Consider the following 9,200-nt stretch of genomic DNA (forward strand, 5'->3'; position numbering starts at 1 on the left):
GGTTGCTGTGTACTCTGGTATGGCTTTCAGTAAAGTACTGTTCTGACTTACAACACAAACTGCAGATTTCATAAGTCATTGTATTTGTATTTGCAAACAGCAGACATACCATCTTTATGCAAAGCTGTTTTGGAAATTACAACAGCCTTGAATAACATGGTAGTAAAATAAGAAAGAGGCGTGGTCTCGGTATCAGGTGTTAAGGCCTATCACGTTTAAAGTTAGTGGTATCAGATCTATATAAGTCAATTTCAGTTTTAAGAACTACATACTATCCTATTAACTAGGCAATATTTTATTAAGTCGCAACAGTACCTCTAAACCCAATATTTCATAATTTATCTGTTGTATATCTATGACATGTTCCTTGTTTTCCATAGCACTTTTCGCTTCTTAAGGAACTAAACACTATAACAGTGCCGAGGGTGGTTGGTTCCTGCACCATCAGTTACAGTGAGGTTTCCAGGATGGCTAGTTGTGGGCTGACGTTCTCTGCTGAGGAAGGATGGTGTATGCAGCCAAAGAAGGTTCAGTCAAAGTTACAATATCTCCTTTATTGCAGTTTGTTTACAATCGTTGGCTCAGAACTGCCAGTAACAATAGCGAGCAAACTGAATATCATGGATTTTCCCAAAGCATTGGTGCCCGGCTGCTGACCACACACCCTGCTGATGCTGATGCGTTGTTGGAGTCCACATTTTGACCGGCTGTGGTTGCTGCCAGAAGTTCTGGCTGCATCATACTCCAGTGTCCAGAGTGTGGAAGTCTTCTGTCAATATCTTGCGAGGGCAGGGTTGGCTGGACCCCCACGTCATACTCCCGGGGCAGTGACAAAGTGCAGGGCCGCCCAGGCATCCAGAGGTTTAGGCGGCAGGCAGCAGTTCGCTTGCTGGCAGAGGTAAATGCATCCGCATGATCGACATATCGCTGAACAGCACAGGCTTAGCATCTCATAACAGCTCAGCTATTTGAATGTCGACGGGTTGGTTTTGGCAGGGTTTTGTCATGGTGATTGTGTGTCACACCAAATTATCTTGAAAAGAGACAAGGTTGTAACTGGCAGCGGGTCAGCTGTCGTTCATCCTGGTGACTGGCTTGGTCTTATGATACAGAAGACTGTGACGTGAAAGAGATGTTGATCCGTTAAGCATGAGTGTTGCTTTCTGGAGTGGATTGACTCCACTGTGACCTGGCACTCCATTGCTGGCTTCAAGTCCTGTTGTAACTTTTTCCCTTTACAGCTGCTACACTGATGGACATAATAGTTTACAAGCTATTTTGTTTTCAAGAAAAAAACTGGTGGTTCAGAAAATTTTCGTTATATTGTGGATCACCTTTTCTGTTATATTGGATAAGATTGAAGATCAGCCTGAAACTTCTATTTCCTGTGTGGCAGCTGTCTTAAGAACTGAGATTCACTGGGCTATGTTTAGAATAGCTGGAAAGGCACAAGTTTCAGTAACACTGTTAAGTGCTGAGGGGTTTCTCAATTATTTTTTATACATTTAGTTATGTTGTCACTGCTTAGTCCAACCTGATGTGCAGAAGTACTCATTAGACTGTTCATTCCATTCAGCAGATCATGTGATTCTTCTTCACTTTCACTCAGGATAGCAATGTCATCTGCGAATCTTGTCATTGATATCCTTTCACATTGAATTTTAATTCCCCTCCTGAACCTCTCTTTTATTTCTATCATTGCTTCTTCGATGTACAGATTGAACACCATTTTTAATCTGAGCACTTCGTTCTTGGTCGTCCACTCTTATTGATCCCTCTTGATTCTTGTACATATTGTATACTACCCGTCTCTCCCTATAGTTTACCCCTATTTTACTCAGGATTTCGAACATCTTGCACCATTTTACACTGTTGAATGCTTTTTTCAGGTCACCACATCCTATGAATGTATCCTGATTTTTCAAACAATGGAAAATCCAGGATGGAATGTAACAATATTATGAAAAGGAAATTTGCTACTCACCATATAGCGGAGATGCTGAATCGCAGATAGGTACAACCAAAAGACCGTCACAATACAAGCTTTTGGCCAATAAGGCCTTTGTTGAAAACACACACACACACACACACACACACACACACACACACACACACACATGACTGCAGCCTCTGGCAGCTGAAGCCACTGGTTGATTTAATCACACTTTGTTGTGATAGGCAAAAACTTCTCTCAATTTGTGTACAGTAGTGTGGCCTTTCAGCTTGCAGAGTGACTTACGGTAGCTGATGGCTCAAAGCATAAAACTTTATTGTAAGTTGAACAAAATCCAAAGAAGGAAATGAATTTTCATATCATGCATAAACCTGCATTGAACAGTGATTGAATTTTTCTTCCATTTGTCGATGTCCCTATGCTTTTTCTTTTGCACAGCAGTATCAAAGAATGCCAAGAACATCTTCCCTGTGTACTAAAATAATGATCACATAGTGGATATTGTTTGTGAGTGAAAACATGAGACTGTGTCTTGAACAATAGTCTCAGATGCCTTCTGAACTGACATGAAGATTTTTCCTGGTACCAGGAATTCAACTGATAGTTTTGTTCAACTTTTGTATTCCAGTATGTTACTTTGGTTTAAGAATCATGAAAGAAGGTTGTATACATGGAAGAACCCTGGAGATACTAAAAGGTATCAGATAGATTATATAATGGTAAGACAGAGATTTAGGAACCAGGTTTTAAATTGTAAGACATTTCCAGGGGCAGATGTGGACTCTGACCACAATCTATTGGTTATGACCTGTAGATTAAAACTGAAGAAACTGCAAAAAGGTGGGAATTTAAGGAGATGGGACCTGGATAAACTAAAAGAACCAGAGGTTGTACAGAGATTCAGGGAGAGCATAAGGGAGCAATTGACAGGAATGGGGGAATTAAATACAGTAGAAGAAGAATGGGTAGCTTTGAGGGATGAAGTAGTGACAGCAGCAGAGGATCAAGTAGGTAAAAAGACGAGGGCTAGTAGAAATCCTTGGGTAACAGAAGAAATATTGAATTTAATTGATGAAAGGAGAAAATATAAAAATGCAGTAAGTGAAACAGGCAAAAAGGAATACAAACGTCTCAAAAATGAGATCGACAGGAAGTGCAAAATGGCTAAGCAGGGATGGCTAGAGGACAAATGTAAGGATGTAGAGGCCTATATCACTAGGGGTAAGATAGATACCGCCTACAGGAAAATTAAAGAGACCTTTGGAGATAAGAGAACGACTTGTATGAATATCAAGAGCTCAGATGGAAACCCAGTTCTGAGCAAAGAAGGGAAAGCAGAAAGGTGGAAGGAGTATATAGAGGGTCTATACAAGGGCGATGTACTTGAGGACAATATTATGGAAATGGAAGAGGATGTAGATGAAGATGAAATGGGAGATATGATACTGCGTGAAGAGTTTGACAGAGCAATGAAAGACCTGAGTCGAAACAAGGCCCCCGGAGTAGACAATATTCCATTGGAACTACTGACGGCCGTGGGAGAGCCAGTCCTGACAAAACTCTACCATCTGGTGAGCAAGATGTATGAAACAGGCGAAATACCCTCAGACTTCAAGAAGAATATAATAATTCCAATCCCAAAGAAAGCAGGTGTTGACAGATGTGAAAATTACCGAACTATCAGCTTAATAAGTCACAGCTGCAAAATACTAACACGAATTCTTTACAGACGAATGGAAAAACTAGTAGAAGCCAACCTCGGGGAAGATCAGTTTGGATTCCGTAGAAACACTGGAACACGTGAGGCAATACTGACCTTACGACTTATCTTAGAAGAAAGATTAAGGAAAGGCAAACCTACGTTTCTAGCATTTGTAGACTTAGAGAAAGCTTTTGACAATGTTGACTGGAATACTCTCTTTCAAATTCTAAAGGTGGCAGGGGTAAAATACAGGGAGCGAAAGGCTATTTACAATTTGTACAGAAACCAGATGGCAGTTATAAGAGTCGAGGGGCATGAAAGGGAAGCAGTGGTTGGGAAGGGAGTAAGACAGGGTTGTAGCCTCTCCCCGATGTTGTTCAATCTGTATATTGAGCAAGCAGTAAAGGAAACAAAAGAAAAATTCGGAGTAGGTATTAAAATTCATGGAGAAGAAATAAAAAACTTTGAGGTTCGCTGATGATATTGTAATTCTGTCAGAGACAGCAAAGGACTTGGAAGAGCAGTTGAATGGAATGGACAGTGTCTTGAAAGGAGGATATAAGATGAACATCAACAAAAGCAAAACAAGGATAATGGAATGTAGTCTAATTAAGTCGGGTGATGCTGAGGGAATTAGATTAGGAAATGAGGCACTTAAAGTAGTAAAGGAGTTTTGCTATTTGGGGAGCAAAATAACTGATGATGGTCGAAGTAGAGAGGATATAAAATGTAGGCTGGCAATGGCAAGGAAAGCGTTTCTGAAGAAGAGAAATTTGTTAACATCCAGTATTGATTTAAGTGTCAGGAAGTCATTTCTGAAAGTATTCGTATGGAGTGTAGCCATGTATGGAAGTGAAACATGGGCGATAACCAGTTTGGACAGGAAGAGAATAGAAGCTTTCGAAATGTGGTGCTACAGAAGAATGCTGAAGATTAGATGGGTAGATCACATAACTAATGAGGAAGTATTGAATAGGATTGGGGAGAAGAGAAGTTTGTGGCACAACTTGACCAGAAGAAGGGATCGGTTGGTAGGACATGTTCTGAGGCATCAAGGGATCACCAATTTAGTATTGGAGGGCAGCGTGGAGGGTAAAAATCGTAGAGGGAGACCAAGAGATGAATACACTAAGCAGATTCAGAAGGATGTAGGTTGCAGTAGGTACTGGGAGATGAAAAAGCTTGCACAGGATAGAGTAGCATGGAGAGCTGCATCAAACCAGTCTCAGGACTGAAGACCACAACAACAACAACATGTTACTTTCACACTTTTTATGAATCTGGGCTTTCAAAGTTTTTATGCATGGATGAAGGTCTTCTTTAATTGTGCCCATCTGTTTGTCCAATGATAATTAACACTTTTGCCATTGTTTTTGAGAGAAGAAAAATTAATATCTGCTTCAGTTTCATTTCCAAGAGGTCTAGTTTCTTTTCTCTCTTTACCCTGTATTTGACTATAAAGGCTTTTTTTCCAAAAATAATACTTCCCATTTGATTCTATAAACATCCAAACAGGTTAACATGTATTATGGCTCGTCTAAACTCCCCTGTTGTGGTCACCCCTTGGGTCAGGATTTTTAGTGAGCTTGGAGGCTGAGCAGGTGAGGTGGTCATACTGCAGGTGCAGGAAGCCGATCTCAGGACCTGGTGCAGGTGGCTGTCATGCACCCTAAGGCATCAGTGAAACAGTGTTGTCCGCAAATATATTTATTACTTATGCTTTTACAATATGGATTGTCTTCTTCAGTGTGGCAGAAGGCGTGCTGATTCGCACACTCAATAGGGAATGTCGATAAGGAGTGTCAACGCAGCACTTTGTCAGCTGCAGCCTTGTGGGTCACCACATGCAAGAGTTCAGTCAATATGTGTGTCACTAGTAAACATCTGCTCTGTAATAATTGTCAAACTCCTGACTAAATAAAATCTTTTTAAATCTTGATTCAATACCGACATCTATTAAATCCGTATTCCAACAACATGGAGTTACAGTCAGAATTTATTATATATTCACTATACATCAAACAAGAGATTAGTCATTAGCCTCTCTGTCTTCATGTTCCAGTTCAGACTCAGATGTTCCACCAAGTAAGTTAAATGCTATCACAAAAAGATTGAATATACAGGGTGTTCAGAAATTCCCATTAGAAACTTCTAGGACTTGTAGAGGGGAGTGAGTACATAATATTTTGAATAGGAACCCATGTCTGGAAATGTACCATTTCTGTTCTATGATGGTTTGAATTCAGATGTTTAACTCATCCAGTTCTGTTTGAGGAACTGAATTAGGCATGACACAGTACAATTATTAGGTAACAATTCAGAAGGAAACATAACAAAACATCCATTACTTAAGCTCATTTGTTTGTATTAACTCTTAAACATTATTTGTTTACATTATTCCAAAACAAAAAAAGAACCCAGCACACTGTAAGTACAGAACAGTACTGATGCATTACAACAGCACCTCGATGTGGTGACCACCAACATTATTTTGTTACGTTTGCTTTCAATTTGTTACCTAATAATTGTACTGCATAATGTCTAATTCAGTTTCTCAGGAAGGAGTGGATGGGTTAAAAATCTGAAATGCAACCATTGTAGAATGGAAACAGTGTTTCTGGAAATGGGTTCCTATTCAAAATTTAATGTATTCATTCCCCTCTATAAGACCTAGAAGTTTGTAATGGGAATTTCTGAACACCCTGCATATTGACATTATTGCAATATATCATGTTTCAGTCACTGATACTCCCTGGAGCTGCATATGGCACAGCAGTTTCTTCGTAGCACTTGCAATGATGTCAAGTGCAGCACTACAGCTCTCGTGTCACACAAAGCCCATGAGGAATACCTTAGGCAAATTAATAGAACAACCACAACAGAAAGTGCTCCATGACAAAACTTTGTATATAATAAATATAGTTCTAACCATCAAAATGACCTGTCTGTTCAGCTTCCCCAAAATGGACAACAATGTACACTTCTCCATTTATACTAGGGTTATTCCGATAATACGGTCTGATTTATTATAAAATATAAACTACCACAGATTTTTTCAAAACACTATTTTAATTTAATTTCTTGCCTGTTTCTCTATTTCTTGACATAGTTTCCATATTTGTTTAAACATTTACCATAACATTGTACAAGCTTCTATACCCCAAGTCATAGACATCTGCAGCCTGTGAGGATAACCAGTCTTTTAACTGCTTTTCTTTGCCTCGACATCTGTTGCGAATCACTTGCTGCTGAGAAATTGCTTTAGGTAGTAGAACAAGTGAAAATCACTCGGCACCAAGTCTGAACTGTACGGTTGGGGACAGTCTATTCCCATCTAGTAGATCAGATCAGATTTTGGGTGTGAATGGCAGAACAGCATCTGGCATTGTCGTGCAGCAACAAAACTCCAGGTTTCAGAAAGCCATGTCGCTTATTCTGTATTGAACATCAAAGTTTAGTCAGGGTTGTGTCGTAAGCAGTTGCATTTATTATTGTGCGTTGCTGTATAAAATTGACTAACAAGACACCATGTCTATCCCAAAACATGGCTACCATTACCTTGTTTGTTGAGATTGTGTGCTTGGCCGTGAAACTGACGGTGAGTCGTGTGACAGCATTCGACTGAGTGGTGTTTACACTCTGAAGTCATAAGAGAAACGCCTGTCATCCCCTGTGACAATGTTCTCTAAAAATTTATCCTCTTCCTTATGATATCAGTCTAAAAAAATCAAGAGCACAAGCCATTGTTTACATTTTACGTCTCTCAGTAAGCAGCCTGGGAACCCACCATGCTGATAATTTGCGAAATTACAACTTTTCAGAAACACTTTTACACAAAGTTGTTCTACCAGATTGGGAAATTCCAGCACTAAAGTTGAAACTGTGAATCACCGGTCTTCACAAATCTTTTTGTCCATTGCTTTGACCGAATCTTCTGAGGTTACTGGTGGTTGGCCTGATTGCATTTCATCATTGACATTTCCTGTCCATCCTTGGAAGCTTATAAGCAGTTTGCTGTACTCATCACGTTGGGATCATACACCTCACTTATCTGTAGGAATTTCTGGTGCTGCAACATTCCTTGCTGTCAAAAACAGAATCGCTGACTGTATTTCACAGTTGGTGGGCTAGTCAGTTGTTTCAAAGATTTTGAACTGACACTGTGAACAGCATGCTGCGCCATACCAGTGAAATTAGTTTTGTTTCATGGGCAAGGCATGCTGGGAGTCTGTCCACATCTGTGTTTGAATGTTGATACAACATTCCATTAACTATAGGTACAGCGATTTGGATCTTAGTTCCTGAATAACTAACCGTCATACATCAAGCTAGTATGGAATTTTTCTATTAATAAAATGGCTTTTTTTTTAATTCTTACTGATAAAATAGCATAAAATCTCATACTCTCTCAAAAGGAGTGTGTAGGTGCCAAGCCTTCCATGGCTCAGCAATAACTTGTGTGACCTGCCCCAGCACTCTCAAAGACAGATGTGCACTTAAGCAGGTGCTGACAGCATATTGCAGATGGCAGTCATCTTGAAGGTGGAAGTCCAGGATCCCAATCAATGACACAGTGTACAGCCAAGGTGGTGGTACTATGTTCAGCAGGGGAGACGGTACAAACATGTCTCACCCAACAGGTTTTAGGTGGTAGTTTGGGTCACTTGGTATGGCTCTTAACCATGGGTCCACATTTTCTATGATTCACAGAGGTGACCAAACAGCAGTGGCAACTTCAAGTGGCTAAGTTCTATCACAGACAGCTGGCTGTGTGTTCAGAGGTGAAGTCTTTTCTTTGGAACAGGCAGCACATCACGATTCGCCAGCCACATTATCGTGTAATTAGCAAAGCTGTCATTCTGTTGGAAGCAGAGATGCAGATGGGATGACCAGACACTGAGACTGAAGCTTTTGAAATGGGGGTAATCAAGCTGGATGTAATGTCATCCTGAGCTTTTACCCACTGTAGTGCTCCCCTTGCCTTCACATTTCCTGTCATTGCTAGAATGCTGTGGGACAGGTGAGTTTGGATGCTACATGTTATGGCTCTGAATTGCAAGGCTCACAGAATGATATATTAGGTACTGTCATACTGCACAATTTGCATTCCTTGATTATGGATCAGCTTGGTGTGGTAATATGTCACGAGCAGCACACTGCCTTCTTTGACAGTGGCATTCTTTTTGTGCCCCACATATTGATTGTCACATGGTATGGACCGGATCTGATTCTTTGCTGTATGTGCACCTGGGAATTGGATCTGCTGTGCAACACTTGTTCCAGTATGTTATTCTACACTTTCATTTTCCAAACACTATACATTAAATCACTTTTAACCATATGGAACTGACTCTGATCATCCAGAAACTGCAGTATTATTGCCAAACTACACAAAAGCTAGTGTTGACTGCAATATCAGATACAGATGAGCAGAACTGTTGGCCCTAATCTCTTGGGTGAATCCCTTTTACATTTGCAGTATAATCTACTTTTCATTGATATGTTGATTGTGAATTTTGTTGTATACTGTTGCTAATGTTGACT

The sequence above is a fragment of the Schistocerca serialis genome, unplaced genomic scaffold (assembly GCF_023864345.2).
Source record: "Schistocerca serialis cubense isolate TAMUIC-IGC-003099 unplaced genomic scaffold, iqSchSeri2.2 HiC_scaffold_843, whole genome shotgun sequence".
NCBI classification, from domain to species: domain Eukaryota; kingdom Metazoa; phylum Arthropoda; class Insecta; order Orthoptera; family Acrididae; genus Schistocerca; species Schistocerca serialis.